The sequence below is a fragment of the Pseudopipra pipra genome, chromosome 3 (genome assembly GCF_036250125.1).
Source record: "Pseudopipra pipra isolate bDixPip1 chromosome 3, bDixPip1.hap1, whole genome shotgun sequence".
In the NCBI taxonomy this organism is placed as follows: Eukaryota; Metazoa; Chordata; class Aves; order Passeriformes; family Pipridae; genus Pseudopipra; species Pseudopipra pipra.
The window spans coordinates 5,939,091-5,959,073 of NC_087551.1; the positions used below are offsets into that span (position 1 = coordinate 5,939,091).

The 19,983-nt window shown below is 40.7% G+C and overlaps 1 protein-coding gene and 1 long non-coding RNA gene across 3 annotated transcripts in view; one reads left to right on the forward strand and one right to left on the reverse strand.

Annotated features, from left to right (window-relative positions):
* The window catches only part of SPTLC3 (serine palmitoyltransferase long chain base subunit 3), a 293,881-nt gene that overhangs the window by 115,639 nt on the left and 158,259 nt on the right, over nt 1-19,983 (forward strand). Inside the window, exon 12 of the mRNA XM_064647552.1 lies at nt 13,705-19,138. The gene's annotated coding sequence lies outside the window, so the exon portion shown is untranslated. The remainder of the gene's footprint in view (nt 1-13,704; nt 19,139-19,983) is intronic.
* LOC135410786 (uncharacterized) lies at nt 11,916-13,552 on the reverse strand. 2 transcript variants are annotated; one of them, XR_010428877.1, is made up of 3 exons: nt 13,136-13,552; nt 12,413-12,527; nt 11,916-12,055 (listed from the first exon to the last, which is right to left on the reverse strand). It is a non-coding gene; the product is annotated as an uncharacterized LOC135410786 (long non-coding RNA). The 2 variants fall into 2 exon arrangements; XR_010428878.1 differs by lacking the exon at nt 12,413-12,527.

Genomic DNA, 19,983 nt, shown 5'->3' on the forward strand with positions numbered 1-19,983 from the left:
TGTCTCATTTTATTGGTTCCATTTGAAAAATTACATTCCTTCATTTCCTCCAAAAAAGAGCTGTGATCTCCTTCTCCTCCCACTCGTCACTTGCAATATAGCAGCTTTGTGCAGCATGTAATCACAGTGCTGGAGCAATAATACTTCATCCAGACCTGCAAGGGGCCTTCAGCTCCCAGAAACACGAGGGAACTGCAGTCAGAGTTTTTCTACCTTCACCAACGTGCAAAGACACAGCTCTCTGAGGCTCAGGGGATCTCAGCCCAGCTGCTGAAATAAAGAGACTTCTGAGGATATATATATATATATATATTTTTTTTTTAACCCTGCAGGCTGGAAGAAATGGCATCCACAGTTAGTTATCCCTTGGGGGGGTGGTGGAGAGGGAAAAAGCTGAAGAACAGAGTTAGGTGGATGTGTCACTAAATTAATGTACCTGCTCTGCTGTGGGACAGTCACATCACCATCACTGCTGTCACCTGGCATTAAGTGAGAATGAGTCTGTCACACTTCATTTGCCAGGCTTTTGATGATGGATTTGGTAAAAATCATTGCCTGGGATGACAGACTTTTCTCTTGTATAAATGACATGGGAGCAGGTGATGGGTCCTGGTGGCATCAGCATGGTGGTGCAAAAGCAGCTGTAATCTCTGGGGAATGAGCAGAGCAGGAATCCCAGCTGTGGTCAGGGAATGCTATGGAAAGCCTGCAAGCTCCTACAGCAGCTTGCTGCAATGTATGACTGTTCCCCTGTGGGAATAGACTCCAGCTTATGGTATATGCACAGAGAAGCCCTGAGCCCTAGTAGTGCACCTTGTGGGGGCTTCCCATTACTTTTCTAACCCATGGATGGACCTGACTGCTTTCATAAGGGAGCAAAGGCTTTAAAATAGGGAGATACCAGACATCCAGAGGTGTAAATAATGTGAGCTGTTGGTGTGCAGGAGAGAATCTGACAGATAGGTCCTGTAAAATCATAAAGCAATAAAGAGGGGTGGGGAAACTGCAGGCCAACTTTTCTGTTCCTTCTGTGGAGACTTTCCAAGGGTAGACTACCCATGTTGACCAAAATGGCAGGGCTTCCTAATCTGAAGTCAAAATTCAGGTAGTCTGCAGCCCTTGGAAACTCGGTGAGTGATTCAGTGGAGCTGGGCTGAATAACTGGGTTTTGATGCATTTGAATTCCCAGCTTCCCTGGAAATCGATGTCAAATGTACCCTGTGGCATCTGAAATACTTTTAAAATCTGTCCCTAAATCCATTTATGCTCCAGGAAGCACTGGAGTCTGCAATCAAAACATGGAATTTATGACAAAATCAGTCTTGTGGCAAAGCCTTAATGCTGCTCACCCAGAAATTAACAGATGCAACACTGGTTATGCTGCAAACAGAAGTGGGAAAAAATGTATATTAAGAGATATTTCTTTTTATCCTGAATAAATTAGTGAAGCATCCCAATCTCCATAGAAGGTCTTTCTGGGCAATGTTGCCAGAAGAATTATATGGGCTCAAATAATCATGATCTCTAATTGCTTCAAGAAGCAGTATTTGGTTCATGTTCCCTCATGGTGGGGCACAGCTGTGCCTGTCTGTGCACCCGCTGCCCTGGATTCTCACATCTCACTGTCATCCACAGCACCACGAGTTTCTTCTGAGACTCAAAACAAGCTTTGCATGGTGCCCCACACTGGCACAGGCAAAGAGGGCCTGGCTTAGCAATGCCCTGTGTGTTGTCCTGTGAAACTTTCCGGTGGGCAGCAGCTCCCTGTTTTGGGCGCCCCTTCTTGACCCCCTCACTGGAGCCACGCTGGCCTCTGGGGCAGCTCCCTGTGGGAGCTGTTCACATCTCCAGCCTCTCCCTGTCAAGTAGTAGGACACACTTCTTCACCTTATTTTTGGAGCAGTGCCAGCTAAAGCAGGGCTATTAAAACTAATTAGATAAATATATATGTATTTCGTAATCAGGCAGTTAATTATGGCTTAGGGAGCAGATGGCAGTCCCTGGCACTTACTCATCTATTCATAGCTGGTTTCAAGTGAAGTGTATATATATTGCAGCTAATTATGACTCAATGCAAAATATGTAAGTAATTGTGAACTTGGCCCTAGTCTCATCCATGTCTGAAGAATGCAAGTTGTTTTGGGACATTTGTACCTAATGTCCCTGTGGTAGCACCTCTTTCTTCCCCTCTCTGTGGTTTGGATGACAGCACCTGACTTGTTACTAGAGCTCAGGCTATAAATTTCTTTTTTTCTTTAAAAAATTATAGTTTAACTCAGTGTTTTTAAAATCCAGATGGGTGCTACAGAAATAATGAGAGCCCTACTGCTGCTGGAAAAATATGGAGATAGGAGCTCATCAAAACATCAAAGAACCATTTCTGTTTTTTACCAATGTCATCTGTAAAATTATTTTGCTAACACCTGTGAAATGTTATATCATCTTTTCACACATCCTCCAAGCTGGAGTTTCTGTTGGGGGAAAAAAAATATTTGCAGAAATAGAGATTAGGAAAAGCTTGGAAACAAATATGGAAAATGAGGAGGCTGAGTTTTGGCTCACAACACCAGTGCACCCTCCATATGCTTCTCTGAGTCTTCTCCTCAGCAGGAGAGGGCCATCCTGAGCCTGGAGCATTTGTGCTGTCTTCAGTGTCAGACTAGGAGATTATCAGGTCTAATTTAATTTGAGAGTGTGAAGGTGCTGATTTCACAAAGGGAGAACAGGGAGATGGGAATTAAATGTCAGGGGTATCAGCCTGTGTGCCCCTGGTGGTTTTTTTTTCCTTAGCAATTCTAAGGCATTTCTTTCTTGCATGAATTATGTTTTCAGAAGGGCAGAAGGAAACCCAACATTGCATCTTGAGGAATAGCATGGTTTCTAACTCAGGTCACAAAGCTTGAAAAGACTAAATCCATAGGTGCTTACCAGACCCTAACCTCGGCCACAGCATAAAGCTGCTTTTAAAGGAAGAAGCTAAATTGGAGGCCACTGTTGTCTTCAGCTGATGTGAAAACACCTGAAATGATGTGATCTAATTTTTTTGAGCTTGTTTTAACTGAGTTCAAGGTATATGAGAGTAAGTCTACCTCTAGATGGTGAAATCCCTTAAGCCTTGTAGATCCTGGCACTGAACAGCTAAAAGAATCCATCACAGAAATAGTTCATGAAGTCCATACTGTTGTTCTGATGAAATTTTTCAGTCTGTGCATTCCCAGGTCAATGATATTTCTGCTTCCTGTTGCTCACTATATGTATGAAATGCTTGCTTTATTTAAAAAGCTTTGGAAATTTTATAGCAGCTTACATAAAATTGTGTGAAAGGCAGGCAATTGCTTTCTCTTCTATTTTTATAATGTGACTGAATAAGCAGAATATTTGGGAACATGTAGTCCTTTTACATGCAGTCTATTAGGTCTGAATGAATATATTCATATTCTGATGACATGCAAATCAGAAGAATAATAGTGTTTTGTCACATATGAAGTAAGTGCTGAGATCTAAACAGTGAAACAACATGATTTGGGAGAGCAAGTTGTGTTTGGTTGGGGGTTTATCCCCTAAAGAGCAGTAGTATTAAACTTAAAAAAAACCCAAACAAACCACCAAAATATTTCCAAGTCCAGGCTTTGGAATGAAGTATTTTATTTAGATACTCTTGATATATAGTGTTTTATTTAGATACTATTGATATTTTCTTTACAGAAAAATAAAAATAATCTAGTGTTGTTTTCCCCATAGCTTGATTTTTTTTTTTTCTGGTGAACACATTAGTTCTGGTGGTAGAATTACATTAATGAAAATGCTCATTGTTTTCAGTAAAATGGTAAAAATAGGAGGGTCCTGGGGTGATGTAAGAGGTCTTCGTAGTTTAGGAGCATCTAATGGTGAATAAAATAAGAAAGTGGTTCCTGAAGAACATTATGCCAATTAAACTATAAAAATATGTAAGTGCAGGATAAAGACTGAAAAACTAAAAGAACATTCCTTTGGTGTTGCAGTAGCCAGAGTTTTAGGAAGACAGATCTTTGCAGGCTCCAGGGACCCCTGTGGATGAGCATCCTCTGTTAACTCAAGCTTCTCCCCACTCCTCCTGCCTTTGGAGCTCTACCAGGAAGGAGGGTGCTGCTCTCTCATTTTGCCCAGCTTTGTCCCTTGTAACCTTCTCGGAAGCACAGAGAAAATCAACTGAATTATACTTGTTTTGGGGGGATTGGAGAATAATGGAAGTGGCTCTTATGGATGTGACACATGGACTGCATCCATTCATCCCTGAGGCACGATGAATGGAGGTGTGAATTGATTTTGACTGCACTACCTCGAGAGCCAGGACTTCAGCAGGGACCTTACAAAATAAGACAAATGGTGTTCTGCAATGTATAGAATTACATTCTTTGTTCCTTAAACACATCTTATGCTGAATAGCATCCGGGAAAGCTTTGTGATTAGAGAACTCTGTGGGAATTCTGGTAGTTTCTGATGCTCTGGAAGGGCTTCAGGGAAATTGTAGTCTGATGCATGCTGTCAAATTTGCCTGCTGGGTGGTTTAGCAATGAGTCCAATGAGGTCAACCTTCTTAATTTGTTAGCTGTGTTGTGTAATGTTTCTATCTTTGTGATTTATGTTTGTTTCTAATAATTTTTTTCTTATTAAATCATAATGTAATTTTATTATAGCAGAACACTTTTGCCATCACATACAGAAATAAAAGTGACATAAGCATCACTGTGTAAGCACACAATTGTGCTGTAGGCTAGGAGGCACTTTGCCTGTACAGGGATGTTCTGAATTTTCCTTCAAAGATCAGTTCCTTCCTAACTTTGCGATGGACTGTTGTGTGTGTGTTGACAATATTAGCCTAATTTGGCTGAAGTTTTTGACTTATTGCCATCAACCATTTTATAATCTAAAACCTTTCTCTTTTGTCTCAGAGTTTTATAAACATAATATAAATCCATAAATATTTATTGAATTGACTTTTAGATTGAATGCATATCCTGTTTACAAGCATTCATTGTTCTCATTTTATCTAAGAGATTAAAAAACATCTGGATTAAAACATCCAGTATTCCCCAAACAATATGATACCAGAAAGTGGTGAGAAATCTACAATAACATTAATGAGCCTCTGGTATAGCACATAGTTTAATGGGAAGTATATTTAATTTTCTATTAATTTGTTTAATGAAAGAATGACAAACAAAAACTTATTTGAAAAGCAAAGATTTATTCATTGTCAATTTATTCACCCATAAATTGTTGTGGTGCAACTTTTATGTCCTTGAAATGACACTTAGAGCGTAGCAGTGAGTGCTGAGGGTTTTTATAACCACAGGTGATCAGAGCTGCAGAAACAATTCACCCAGAATGTGTGTATTCTATCTATACTAAAAAAAAGTATTTCAAGGCAATGGTAAGAAAGAGGAGATAAGCCCCCAAATTCAAGTCCTGTGAGCATAGACAGGCTTCCAGTTCCTAGAAACACACAGCCTTTTTCCCCTCCAACTAAAATTTAATCCTGTTAATCTATCTGGACCTCATAATTTGTTCATGCATAACTGGAAATTAATTGCTGACAGAGTACAAATACTATTAAAATTATTATACTGTAAGAATCATGTTGTAAACTCCAGGAGAAGAAAGCACTTGGGAAGGAAGAGCAGTGTACAACCTCATAATAATCAAAATTGCTGTTGAATTTAGTGCTTCTGAAGCATTGTTAATAATAAATGCAAGGCAATGTATCCTGCTCCAGCAGGTAATTATACTTGACCAGGCTGAATTGATTTGCTTTGTGTTCAGTTGAGCTGAACTGACATACAAGTGACATACAAGTAAGTTTATGGCACCTGTCACTCTTCCTTGAATAAATGACCTTTTCAGAGATACAGAATTAATTTTCTGAAACGCTTCTGATATGGAAGGAAACTACCTTATTCACGTTAGCTTAGGAAAGGCAGGATTTCTGCCCTCGATTAGAAGGCTCAACGGGTGCATAAATAATATTTAATATATCCTATATATCGATCCATTGAAAATTAGAGTGAATCTTGGAGAAAGCCTGTCCTCATAATTGTGATTTGCAAGATACTTTCAGTCGTTCTTATCTTTGATATTGCATTGCCCGGTACTTGAACGCTTCCCTGAAGGCTCTCTGATTTGTATCAGCTCACAAAAATTTAAAAACTCGGACTTCTAGCTATGATGTGTCTGAACATCCCTTTTATCACCATCAGCCTCCAGCTCGGAAGGCGACACTCCCTTTAGTGGGAATCTGCTCCCTCCCTTTTCCTCCCAAGTGCTGTCAGAGTTCACTCTTGGTTTAAAGGCGGCCCTTGCAGGAGTCAATCATTTGCCAATCACTTCAAGCAGCTTAACTGTGTTCATCCAGGTGATTTCTATGCTCCTTGTTTAGTGGATGCTTTTAAAAGTTATCCCATAAGGTTCCAGGGTGTTGGGTGCTCTAGAGGATGTCTGTCTACCCTTGCTCTGCAAGCAGTGGATGCTTTGTGCTGTAACATCCCACTAATAAGAAAATCAATATTTTCAGTCTCATCCTGTTACGGTCTTCAAATTCATTCTGTTTAGATGTAAATTTTTTAATCTTCTCTGGAACTAAGAGCAAGGGAAGAAACCCCAGCAATTCTGTAAATGGATTTAGATCTTGAAGGATGTGACTTACAGGACAACACCTCTTGCCTCTTATGTTTAATGCTGAGAAAAGTGTATACACAGTATCCTCTTTATTATCGGTGGTGCCACCGGCAGCACGGACAGACTGTCACAAAGCCTGGTTCCATCTTCTCAGTGTTGTAAGCAGACAGGGAAGGAGACAGTCCCTTTGGACTCTCTGTAACAATGCAGTTTTCTGCTGCAATGTAGTTTGCTCTCTGCATGGAAGAAATCGATAGACAGTGAGGAAGGACAGTGGAAAACATTTGGGTGCTTTTAGTAGGCATTGACTCGTGCAGCTTGTTTCATCATGGCAATCTAAAGAAAGAGCTTAAATGTTTCTAACTCTTTGCTCTTGGTGCCAGAGCTCTCCAGATGGCAGATCATAGTCCCATTGCAAGGAGTGCAGCATGAATTTATTGCCTTCCTGTTTTCTTCCTTCTTCCTCCTCACATTGCTGTTATGGTCCATGTGGAGTGAGGAAACCCTGTGGGCTGATGGAGTAATACTCTGGCACAGCAAGAGTCTTTTTTTTTTTTTTTTCCATTATGAGAAAATTAGGGGGAAAAACAAAAAGTGATGCTGGAATCCGTTGTTTCCCTGGAGAAAGGAAGGAGGTAGACCAGGGTATGGGGCACAAAGCTTGGAAAAGTGGGAGCTACGGGCACACCTCCTACTTTGCAATGTAGTTGTTCTGGGAGACTATCCCTGTTCTGCCAAAATCCATCCTGTCCTGACCCGACCATGTGAACTGAGCTACCAGATACAGCTTCTGACTCCAGAGAAGGTGTTAAAAGCTTCGCTAGCAAAGGGCAGTGCTGCCAGGTGCCCGTCCATCACTTGCTTGTTCCTGTTCCCCGAGCAGAACAAGTTTTCTCCAGACACTGGGAAAAGTGTCAGTAATTTAAATAGGTTTTGCTGGTGAACTGTGCTCCCGTCAAAGCCTCGCTGCTCAGATCCTCTCCCTCAGCCCACAGTGTATCCCTTGGGAAGCCTGCGGTGGCCTTTGAGTTTGCTGTGGTGTATCTTTCCTGACGTGGTGTGGGCAGAGGGATGTGACCTTCCCCTGGACATGGCTTGAATTACAAACTGGTTTCCTTCTCTGCCACTCTTTGTTTGCAAAGAGATGACAAGAGTTCTCTTTTCCCTTTCGTCACATGCTTTTGGCATTTTGAGCATGGTTTTGAAAATCCTGATGGTGCAGCTCATGAAAAATGTAACTTGTCTATGGTTGCAAACACAATGTTAATGCATTATTAAGAATAGTGTAATATATTGATTAGTCCATAAGTCCCCAGGCTTATGTCTTCCTCCAGTTAGTTCTTGATGCTATAGGCTATATAATTAATGATGTATTGTCATATATTGCATCAACTATATATTTTAAGGTTATCTCAAATTTTCTCAAGGGAGGAATTCATATAGTGTTGCAAGGAAATCACCCCTCAGCCTCACAAACATTTAAATTGGTGTTGAATGCAAAATAACCTTGGTTATATGATTTAGCCCTTCTGGGGAGGAAGGCCTGGAAAAATCTTTCAAGAAAAAAACCTCTGAATGAGGCCTATATAACCCTAAAGTGCTGCCATTGCTGTTCACCCTCAGCAGTACAAACAGTGGAGAAAAGGCAAGACCCTGGGACAATTGTTTTTATTGGCACCAGGCTTCCAAACTGTGTGAACTAGATAATAATTGAGAGGAAACTTATTTAGTAGCGATTTCTATGAAGCCGGTAGTCCCTGCCTCAGTGCCCATTTAACTTAGCACAGTAGGGAGCCTGAAAATATAGACAGTAAAATTCTCCTTTCATAATGGATGAATTAATTTAGCCAGCCTAGTTAATTCAAATGCAAATTATGTGTTGAAAGTGTCCATTATTTATTGCTACATCTGAGACTGTTTCTGTGTTTCTCTCCTTAATTTCTGAAGTGCAGCAGAGAAGTGCTGAGCCACTAAACGCTCCCTTAGACACCAGCCAATTTTAGTACATTTTCAAATGACGTTTGATTTTTATTCTCTGCTTTAAACCTCATTTTGGGATTGTTTATTTGCTTTGACTTGTTCGTGGTTTCCAGCTGTGGAGCATTTCTGTTGCCAAGCGTTTCATTTTCAAGCGAGCGGTTGGATACCAGCGGGAGGAACACCTCATCCCAGCTGGATGACCATTGCCAGTTGCATCCTATATTGTCCTTCAGGTTATGCTGGAAAGCAACTGTGTGGTCCTGTTCTGTGTGAGTGCTTGCACATGGAATTGCACATATGTGTACCCACAAATGTACTGCCATATGTAGGAGTCCTCCTGAATGTTTTCCTCAGGGCAATAGTATTTGGTGTTCCTCCCCCCTCTCCCCAATTAATTTCATGACATGGGAAACTTTTGTGGCTGCATTTTGAGTAAGGACAACAACCACCTGAGATTTCCTACCTTCACAGGAGGATGATATCCTTTCCTGGAGGTCCAGCGGTCCTGCAGTGTCAGTGCCAGGGTAATCCCAGGCACTGTCCATACAAGACTACCCAAGGTAATAAACATTTTATTTGAGAAAAACATAAGAAAATGAAGGTAGAGACAGAACAAAAGGAAATAATGGAATATGTGAAGGTTGTGTTATGGTGGTGTTTCTAGGGCTTTGTTTATTAGCGTTCAAAATCTCTCTTTGGAATTATTGAACCATAATCATAGAATCATTTAGGTCAGAATATACCTCTAAGATCATTGTGTCCAACCATAAACCCAGCACTTTCAAGCCCACCACTAAACCACATCCCTAAAGCACCATGTCTACACATGTATTAAATACCTCATGGGGTGGTGACTCAGCCACTTCCCTGGGTGTCCTGTTTCAGTGCTTGACACCCTTTCAGTGAAGAGTTTTTTCCTAATATCCAATCTAAACATCCCCTGGAGCAATTTCAGGCTATTTCTTATTACTTGGGAGAAAATAATTATCAGGTGGAGAGTAGCTCTTGTTTTACCAGTGTCCCCTCCAGAGCAGAGATTCCTACTTGTGTCAAAGGAAGGTGGCATTGTTGGAACCATCAGCCAATGGCTCAGGGGGAATCCACTTCAGACATCTAACAAAAGATGCTGGAGGACTCCCACCAAAAATAGGTAGTGGCCAAGTAGGAAATTGGACTGCAATTTTGTAGAGTAGATGATGATTAAATTGTTTTGTATTGAACAGCAAGTAAAGTCCATTTCTATTCACACTGTGCACATAATTTTCCTTTCCATGTAGAAGGGGGAAAATGCTGTTATTTTCACCTGGTCAGACAAATGAAGCGGAATGGTCAGACACCCTTGCAAGGACTGCCAAATTGTTTCTTTTCACATGAAGAACACTTTTTGCTAGACATAGCTCTCCACTTTCCTTCAACATTCTCCAAAATTTCTGCATCTTTCTACCCTGTGAATATCATCCAGATCCGATGACAAGGGTCAAGCTGTGCATGTTATGCTGCTCCATGTCCTCCCTAGTTCTTGTCTTGGATATGTTTCCCTGGCACCAACGTTGTTAAGTGCTGTTTCTATTCTGCTGGCAAGCACTGGGGAAACATGCAGTCTTAGACATGCATCTGGGAGAGCAGGATATGAAAGAAAGGAAGACTGAAAACTTTACTTTGTGCTCTTCAGGAGCCCTGATGTTTCCAAATGACTTGGTTATTGTGGCCTCTTAGAATGTAATTGGAAAAACGTCCCTGATGGTAAAAGAATTTTATTTTATATATTCCCCTCATGTTCATTTTCTACCCATTTCTTAAATTGGTTGATAATTGTATTCCTACAATGAACATTTGGGATTATTTTTTTTTATGTGCAGTCTTTTTGCTCTATTCCAAACTTGCTTGTACATAAAAAGATTTTATTTTCTTAGAGAGATTTTAGTCCAGATTTAATTTCTCATATTTAGGCTTTGTACTGTAGCAGCAGCCTTGCTTGAGCACTACAGGTCCTTACAAATTTGATAATTATATATGAATTTAGCTTAGCACATAGTTTGTAGCCTTAGCTTAACTGGTAAGGCACAAGGCAGAGAGAAGCACTCAGAAAAGAAAGTGCTGTCCGTCAGCCATCCCAAGTCTTGTCTATGCATGGGGATACTTAGCAAGAGATATCCCTGAATCCTTTCTTATGCACAGATCTCTTGGTTCAGGATGGGGTAAAGAAGCAGCTGCTCTATCAGTTTCAATTTGAGCCAAGTTCAAAGAAAACCTTCTTACAAAATAAATATCTTAATTTAGGTGGAATATGGCTGCTGCAATTTAAATTTATATGCTATCTCAAACCGAATTAATTTTCAAGTGTAGACAAGCTTTAAGCACTTGGAGGCTGACTTTTAATTAGTGAAGCTCTGACAGCACTACCACAGAGCTAGTTTAACTTAATGACAGAAGATAAACTTCATTAAGTTTTCCAAGCAACATAAGAAAATGCAAATAAGGCAGAGCCACTTAAAGGGCTTGTGACTCCTTCTGTAGTTTTTATTACTGATGTGATTTTCAGTCATAATCCCATCAGATCCCCCTCATTATTGTCTGTGTCAGGTGCATTCCCAACTTGGCACTGTACCCAAATATTTGACTGGTACAGCAGTGCCTCTCTGTGAAGATGGCAGGAGGGGATGCTGTTTTTGGGAATGATGTACAGCCGTGGTCCTGAGCAGTCCTGTAGGGTTTTGCACCATATCTGTGTGAGATGGTGCAGGCAGAGTGTGGCTTTCTGCTTTCCAAGACACAGACCCTACTGTGTAGCCATACGCCAAGAAGCAGAGTAGCTACTGTAGCTGGTGTGGCCCCATCCCTCAGAAAACACCTATTTCCCAAAGATATATATGTTACCTTGGAGGATTTATGTTACGTTATCATATAATTTTCCTTCTGCTGGGAATATGAGAAAATAAGCTTGGTTTTGCCTGTGAATGGCATTGAGCTCTCAGATGTCTTTGTTTTCTGTGTTAATCAGCAGCTGGGAGCTGGTGTATTCCACAGCCTGAAAACTGGAGTGGCTGCAGTGATCCAGGAAAGGATGAGGTTGCAAAGCACATACAGCCAAACCAGGGCATCACCCCAGCCTGGAGATTAAACACTGCTGGCAACTTTCTGCAGCTCTGAGACAGCTTTTCTTTTCAATTCTTTATCTGGATCTGGTCAGTGACTTGTTTCTCCTCTGCTCATACACAACAGGTTTTGAGTTTTTAAAAATCAAACAAACAAAAAAAAGCCCCATCAAGAAACACAAGAAATATAGTGACAAATATGTTTTTATTTAGTGGAAAGCAGCAGATTCTTACTGATATTTCCCCACCTTCACTTTACTCCCAGGACTGCTATGAAAGCCAGCATCAAACTTCTGGAGCTAGCCCAGCTCCAGGGAAAACTGGGCCTAGAAGAAAAATCGATTTTGGGGAATGAGAAAGAAGGAGATTTAGAGGAAGTAAAGTCAGTTTGTTATTAGAAATAAGTGGAGGAGAGTAGAAGGAGATAATGCGTTTGTTTAACAATGATTTTATTACACATGTGATGTACAGCGACAGTATGTTAAATTTCCTAGTCAACAGGGATCTATACAAAACAATTTGTGGCAAAAGGAAACAGATGCAGTTCTGTCTGCAACTTCACACATCTGCTCTGCAAGCCAGCGCTCTGCCTATAATTCTTTAGGAGGGATCCAATAAAAATGATATAAAATTTTATTGTGTTGCTGGCACTAGTTATTAGAGTGAGGAGCCAGAAAGCTTACCCAGGGACTGAACTTTTCCCATCTTTCAGTGCAGGGTAAATGATGAGGCTGTCACTGGTACCAGTGATACTACAGTGTGAAAACAGGTAGAAATCCTTTTGGACCATTGAGCATGCTGGAGTGGGGAGGGTAAAAACCAGAGTGGCAAAGCTTAGAGATGAGTAATAGGGAAAGATGCATTGGGAGGGAGGGAAATGAAACATTGAAATGGTATTTAAAAATAAAATTAAAAAGAAAAGGAACCCCCAGAAGTTATAGAAGAAATCTGTAGAATGTATCTGCCTCTGCTCTATTCTTTATTGCTATCAATTATAATTTTCCACACTTTTATTCTGAATTTCAATGGCTGTAGCTAGGAAAGTGAAGCAGAGTGGAATGAGGTAAAATAAATAATGCCAGCTTCCATTCTGGATCAGAACATCTACAAAAGGGTTGGAATGAAACCCAACTGACCTCCCTTAAAATCAAAACTATGTCTTTTTGGATTAAACCACATAAATTCCACTTTGTGGTCAGGCCCAGCGCAGGACTCTGAGCTACCCTTGGACTGGATCCGGTGTCTATGGGGGAATGTGAGGTGTTTCCCAGCGTAACAGGGATGATGGGCCTGAGCGGCTGTTTCTGTTCCAATTTTTTCCTTGTGATGCCCTAAATTTCAAAACCCCTGATTCAAGAGGGTGTTTATAAAGCCACTTCTTCGGGCCGTGGCTGCGCTGCACTTACCGGGGTGCCCCAGGTCAGAGAGCTAAATCTCCTCACGCTCTTCTGGGGCCCTGGCGTTCCCACCACAGCCTGAGGCTGCGTCTTCTCCATAGGACCGCCATGGTCTCAGCCCAGGAGGAGGGTTTTGCCAGTTCTCTGAGGTATTTTGACTCCTGCCGTTGCCCCTGGGGTATTGGAGCTGGCAGTGGGAATGAATCAGGGACCGCAGAGGCAGGGAAGGGGGAGCCGCCATGTCCTGAGGGGCCGCTGGCTCCCCTCACGCCTCCTCATGGTGCCTCTCCCTCTCTAGAGTCTTCACCACCCGTTTGCGTTGTACCCTCATGTGCTAAAATAGCAGGTTTTGCTATTTGTGTGTGGTATGGGTTTTCCTAGTGTTCAATAACTAAGAAATCCCAGGTGACAGCTCGTGCTTTTACTGAGGTGTTGGGTGCGGCAGCCTGGGAGTGACCGGAGTTATTCCATCTCCCTGCTTTCCCTGGGTGATCACAGCACTGAGGTGCTCAATAAAACTTCTCACACAGCCTAAGAACAGGCCTTAACCATTTCTCTGATTATGTTATTTTTATTAGCAGGGTCCTTTATCTGCCAAAAAGGAAGTTCAAAGTGCTGGCGGAACAACCCCTCTCACCCCAGTGAGGACACTGAAGCGAGAGCAACTCGTTCGCCTTTCTGGTCACGTACCCTCCATGAAATGTAAATAAATACTAGGCTGGGAAGCTTTTGCAGAATACAATGTTATTTAGAAACTGGAAGACTCTTGCCAGGTAAAACAATGGGCAGATTTATTTTTTTTTTCTCTAGCAACAAAACATCGCACTTAATTCCTTCAAGTTTGTTAAAGTCTTGTGAATATGTATTAGGGACAGAAAAACCAGTGTACCTTATGTTTAAGCTAGTTTAGTTTATTGGATTATGATAAACATATTCAGATACTAGAAATCCTACAAAAATTAGAATTTATTTGCCTCTTGAAGATTATAGCATTTGCAAATAAATCTCCTTTAAAATATAACAGAAGTTAAACTTAAATCCAGAAGCAAAGTTTTAAAAAATCCTTCAGAAGGGAATGTCCAAATACAACCTTTCAGGGCTTTAACCTGTAGTGATTTAACGTTTTTCACGTAAAAATTAATTTCTGTTTGCAGAGCCACACTGAAATATTTCATCCTGGCTTACATTACTGAATGGTTGCAGTGACCTGTGGGAAGTGTAGTTCCTCTGCAGGCTGAGGTGTTTTGCCAGAGAGTTGCATGTTACCACTTTAATGATGCTAATATTTTGACTTTATCTCACAAACCAAATATTGCAGTACCAGTTTACTTAACCTGAGGCAAAAATATTTTGATCTCACTTCCTAAATGAAATCCAAATGATTTTTGAAAGAGCAGAGCTTTTCGTTCCGAGAATCTCTTTCCCAGCATAAGTGTATTTCAGTGGAACACTCTGGAGCCATTACAACTTCCAGATACAATTTCAAAAAGCACAATCTTTTACAAACTCGCTTTCTAGATAAGACCAAACCTTTCTGCGTGTCTTTTCTGAATAACAAACCCTTACTTAGAGTTGAAATTAAGAAAACAAACTTTTCAACACTGATCTTTAACTGGCCAGTTAGAAAATGCTTGAGGAAATGTTTTGCCAGGTAAACACATTCTTGATTATTTTAGGATAAAATGAGTCGGGAGGATAACTAGGCAAATAAAATGGGTCAATACTTAAGGACAGTTTTATGAGTTTTACACAACTACACAGGAAAAGCCAGTGGTAATGAGATTGTGGTGGCAAATATGCTTAACAAATGTGATGTTTCTGATGCTGTTAACCCATTTCCTTATCCCAGTTGAGCCTGGGATATTAATCTGGCAGGCTGTGGAACTCCTCAACTCTTCTGTCATGCTGTATGGATCTTACCTGATTCAAAGGCCACATATTTATTATGATGACAACTTTTACAGTATGGTTTTTCTGAATCTAGCTCTGTGTCACCACTATAAATGTAACAAGTTTATGACAACATATAATTGACTACGCCTTTTTTTTTTTGTATTTTGACTCATTATGGTGTAGCCTGGTAAAGTTTGTAGTATTCAAGGGCATTCTTTGACTTATTTTACAGGTGCTTCTTAAAATGACTGAGCTGCTGTTATATAATTTTATAATTTAATTAATAAAGACTTTAACAGAAGTCTGTGAAAGCACAAAAATCCACATAGGGCTCACACTGAAGAAAAGGGAGTTTTGCTTCCTTGACAATAGTTTTTGCTCATGTAGCTTTTGTATCATCAGTAGCAGATATTAAGCTTTGGTGGAGCAGGCCACTTTTAGCCTTACCTCTTAATTTGCAGTACAGACTTTAGTGTTATTTGCTTAGAATGATACTCTAATGTAATTTTAATATGTTTAGTTATGAAACTTCACCTTTTAGCCTTATTTCATAAGACAAATGATATTTTTAAACCAAAATAATTAAAATTTAAATTCAGTCTTTCTGTGTATAAGCAACTAAGTCAAAACTTTTCTTAGTATAGTGCACAATAAAGTAAGATAAACTGCTGGCATGGCCCCTGGAAATCGGCTGTCTTGACCAGCTACCTCAAGAAACACAGAACTTACATTAGAATGACAGAGTAAGGGGCCGAATTCCTTACTGCTTAAGGTTTTGAGACAAAAAAAAAAAAAAAAAAAAAAAAAAAGAAAGGGGCCATTGTATTCTTAAGTTTTTAAACTTTTTACTTCAGCTCAACATTTCAGACACCTCGTGTGTTAGCAACACGGTGGCCTGAAACTGGGTCTTGGCCTGTGCTGACAAAGGGTCTATTTGCTAATGGCTGAGGATGATCCAGCTGGAGCATTTGGATGCCCTCAGCACACCAGGGTGCACAGCTTATTGAGAAACCTGGAACAGATCTCTGGAAGGCTACAGATTCAGATAAACCCAACAGGCATGAATTTCCAGTAGCATCAACTTCTGCAACCCTGTTTAAGTGGGAGTAACTGAGTCCACAGATTTATACAAGGTGGTGATTGTTTATTTTTACTTTGTCTTAAAAATTAAGGTGGAAAATTAGGTTAATAATTCTGAACAGGTCATTTTTTCCCCTTCAGCTCCCTTTCATTCATTCCTGGCTGAGCAAATGTTTTCCTTGATTAAAGGACTGCATACAGTGTCAGAGCAAAATGCACTTTTTGCATATTTGCTTATTCTATGAAGCTGAAATCAGTCTTGTGTTGGTTTTCTGGTATTTTTCATGGTTCAAAGATGCCCTCAGAAATACCTGAAAGGGGTGTCTTGCAGAAATTCAGTTAGCAGAAAGCAATGTCATGAACAAGCTTGTTTTGGAAACCACAAAGTGCTATCATCCGTAAGAATAATCCTGAATAAACTCTCTGATCGCCTGAAGCCCTGCCTCTTCTTTGTGGACTTGTGGGTAATTGCCACGGTGAAGAACATGCATATATTAAATTAAAGGTATGATTTTTAAAATTTTTTTTTCACTTAGTTAAATGCATTAAATCCCATACTTGCTTCACTTAATGTCAGCATAAGGCTCCAGGCATCCTTGTAATGTAATAACCAATGGATTCATGCACATGGTTGTTCTGTGGCAGGTGACAGCACAGCTTTGCATTAATGTGAGGTTTTATTAATAACACTAATATATTCAATTGTAGGGACAGTGCATCTTGCAAAAAGGTTATTATTTTTGATTTGTGTAGTCTGGCTGTATTTTATACTTCATTGACTAATGCCACATTTGGAAACAGCCAGCCATGGGTGTGTCACATGTAAAAACAAACATCTTGCTCCACGGGCATTAAGTTTAACACTTGCTTTTCTCTGCTCAGGTTCTGAGCCATGGCTGCTATGACAAAACAGATTAATAACCCTGGGATTAACAGCAAATACACTGGAGGGGGGGTGTGCTGCAGAGGGTATGGCTGATCTTTAGGAGATGGCAAAATAAACTTATTTATGCCTCAAGAGAAGCAAATCAACGTCATAGGCCAGCAAAACTTTCCATCCTATTTCACAGAACCATGCTGTATTCAGCATCTTAAATTGTATTATCTATAACATAAGGTCATAGTGCAGGAGCCTGGTGGCTTATGTGAACTGCAAATCACTGCCCTGGTAAAAGACCTTTGCAAAAGGCACCATAAAAGTCCCCCAAACTGACAGAAGACACAGAGAAATGCTTCTAAATACAGAGCAGCTCCTATCACAAGACGGCTGGCTGAGAATAAATAGTTTACAATTGTAAATCAGTGGTTATTTCTAGGTGATATTTCTCATTGTATTATGCAGTCACTATGAGATAGAGAGCATTAATTCCCAGAATATTTATACATTATTGTTTTACACAAAGTACACTACAGACAATAAGAAGAGTTTTCAAAAGCAGCAGACTGACCCAAGCTAAGACAGCTCAAGATCAGAGGCCTTTTTGGGGAGCTTTTGAAAAACTACAGCCAAAGGGTTTGAGTTTGAGGCAGGAGCAGGGAGCTCCTGGGGTGTGCAGGACGTGTCTCCTGAAACCTTATTGGAGGTGGCCGTGGTGGCTGCCTGGTTCTGGTGCCAGGGTGTCCTGCCCTGCCAAGGATTGCAGCTTCTTGTCCCCTTCTGTGACCTGGAGACAACCCTAGGCCTTCCCTCCCTGCAGCTGATCCATCTGTCTCTGGATTCAGTTCCCAGTCACGTGCCTCTGTGGTTATTAGTGTCCACCAGGATGGACATGGAGGAACCCAGAGAGACTGAGGGGCATTTTGAGTGGCACACTGGAGAATGAGACACAAGTGGCTGGTGCTTCTGAGGGCGTGTAGTTTCGAGACAGGACATTTGGTTCCTACAAGCCATTTGCCAACTGTTTCTTATAAATCCCCTATCAAAAATAGTAAGATCTGTCAAAGTTGCCTGGGATTTATAACAGCCTAATAAGCATAATAAATGACTGTATTAACAGAGGGAGAACATGCATGGCGTGATTAATAGATTTTTCTCAAAGTCATAGATAAAAATGAACAGCAAAGGAAAGGAAAACCTTCATATTAACTCTGTGGGAGCTCTTGTATTAATTGGCACATAATCAGGTACAGCTGCTAATAATCAGGCAGCTCTTTAAACCAACACACACAGAGTACTGCCAATGCAGCCTGAAGAGCTAGAGATTAAAGAATATACAAATATTCCTTGAAACTCGGGTTGCTGGATCAAAGTCATGTTTTCTTATAAGCTTATGGATCCCTAGGTTCTGTGACACTGTGGAATTCCCTCATGTGATAAACCATCTCTTCTCTCTCTTCCTCTACTTGCAGGCCACTGAAAAGTATCCGTCAGAATATACTTTTTTTTCTGTGTCCTGTATCTTGATAACACCAGTCTTCAGAGCACTTCGTGATGGGACATTCTGCAGATTCTTTGTGGGATCTTCTTTTACTGGATATTGTTGTCCTCTGGAGGAACTACACACCTCAGAGCCACCACTGGGCCACACAGAGGCAGGCAAGTTCAAATAAGAACATAAACTCAAGAAAGTAAATTGATTGTGTAGCAACAAAGGATTGATCTCTTGATTACTCCCTTAGAACCACTTACAGGCACAGCAAAAGAGGTCCCCAAACATTTCAGAAACCTACAGTGACTCTAACAACAACCTCTTGTTCTAGCTGTCACTTAGGGTTTTTCCTCACAGCTATATCAAAGTCAAGGGGCCAATTCAGCCAGATTTCCCCTCCTTGGGTCTGGCTTTCTGAGTAGGTTGTCATCCTGCTGTTTCCATAAACTCTAATACTCAAGGGTTTTCTTATTGCTGTTGAATGCAAACAAAGCTTCAAAGACCTCTCTATGTCTTTGCTCACTTAGGGTCTCCTGCTTCCCTGCAGCCTTAGCATGGGGGTTTTATGTTCACACAAATCTTAGTGGGACATCTTTAACATGAAGCATGACAGCTCTGCTTTGTGAAGAGGGTCTCTGGAGGGCTGAGCTTTTCCTGTTCCCTTTAGAAGGTGAGCTGAATTGAATTTAGAAGCATTTATGTAATGTTTTGTTAATCCCATAAGTCTACTTGTACAACATTTATGTCTTTTGGCTTCATAACATTTCTGCAGTGACCATGCAAGCCACATTGCTACACACTGATGATTTTAAGGTTTGTTCTGCCAAACAGAGATATCCCAGGATTTGTGTTATGTTGCTTTAAGAATAGCTTTTGGGACTCATGAAACACCATTTCTTGCAATCAGTCCCAGCTCTAACAGCTTTCATGTGTATCTTTACAGAGCTAATCAGAAGCTGCATTTGTTTCTTCTCTCCAAAATACCCTTCTCCATCTTGAACTAAGTGTTCCTCATACGAATATTCATAAATGTTATATTAATTAAGTGTGAGAGATGGCCTCTCTTCTCCTGTCTGAGGTTCTTCCTTCTGTTCATGTCTGCAGCACGCTGACTTTATGATCTTCCCCCCAGACAAGGGAAAGGATAAATGAGTAAATACAGACACTTGTGTGAAAGCTGCTGCCGGGTGTTGCCTGGCGACTAATAGCTATCAGAGCCAAATTAGCCAACCTGCTCTGGAGACACAGGTGATTAGCAAATAGGGACCTCAGGAACAGGAAGAAGCATGAAGGGGAGATTAACTGAGTTCAGAAGAAGCAGCAAAGGTTAAACAGTTAGTGAAGTGCAGGCTAAAGCTCCCGAGGTAATTACTGTTTTTATTTGTTGCTGCCTTTTTTTGTTATGCTAATGGTAGAGTTTCTTTCCTTTCGGTTTTTTAAATGCCCTCGTTTCGGTTTTGGGCTGAACGCTATGGTTTGCTTTTTCTGATGGAAGTGTGAAGGGTTTGGATGTGG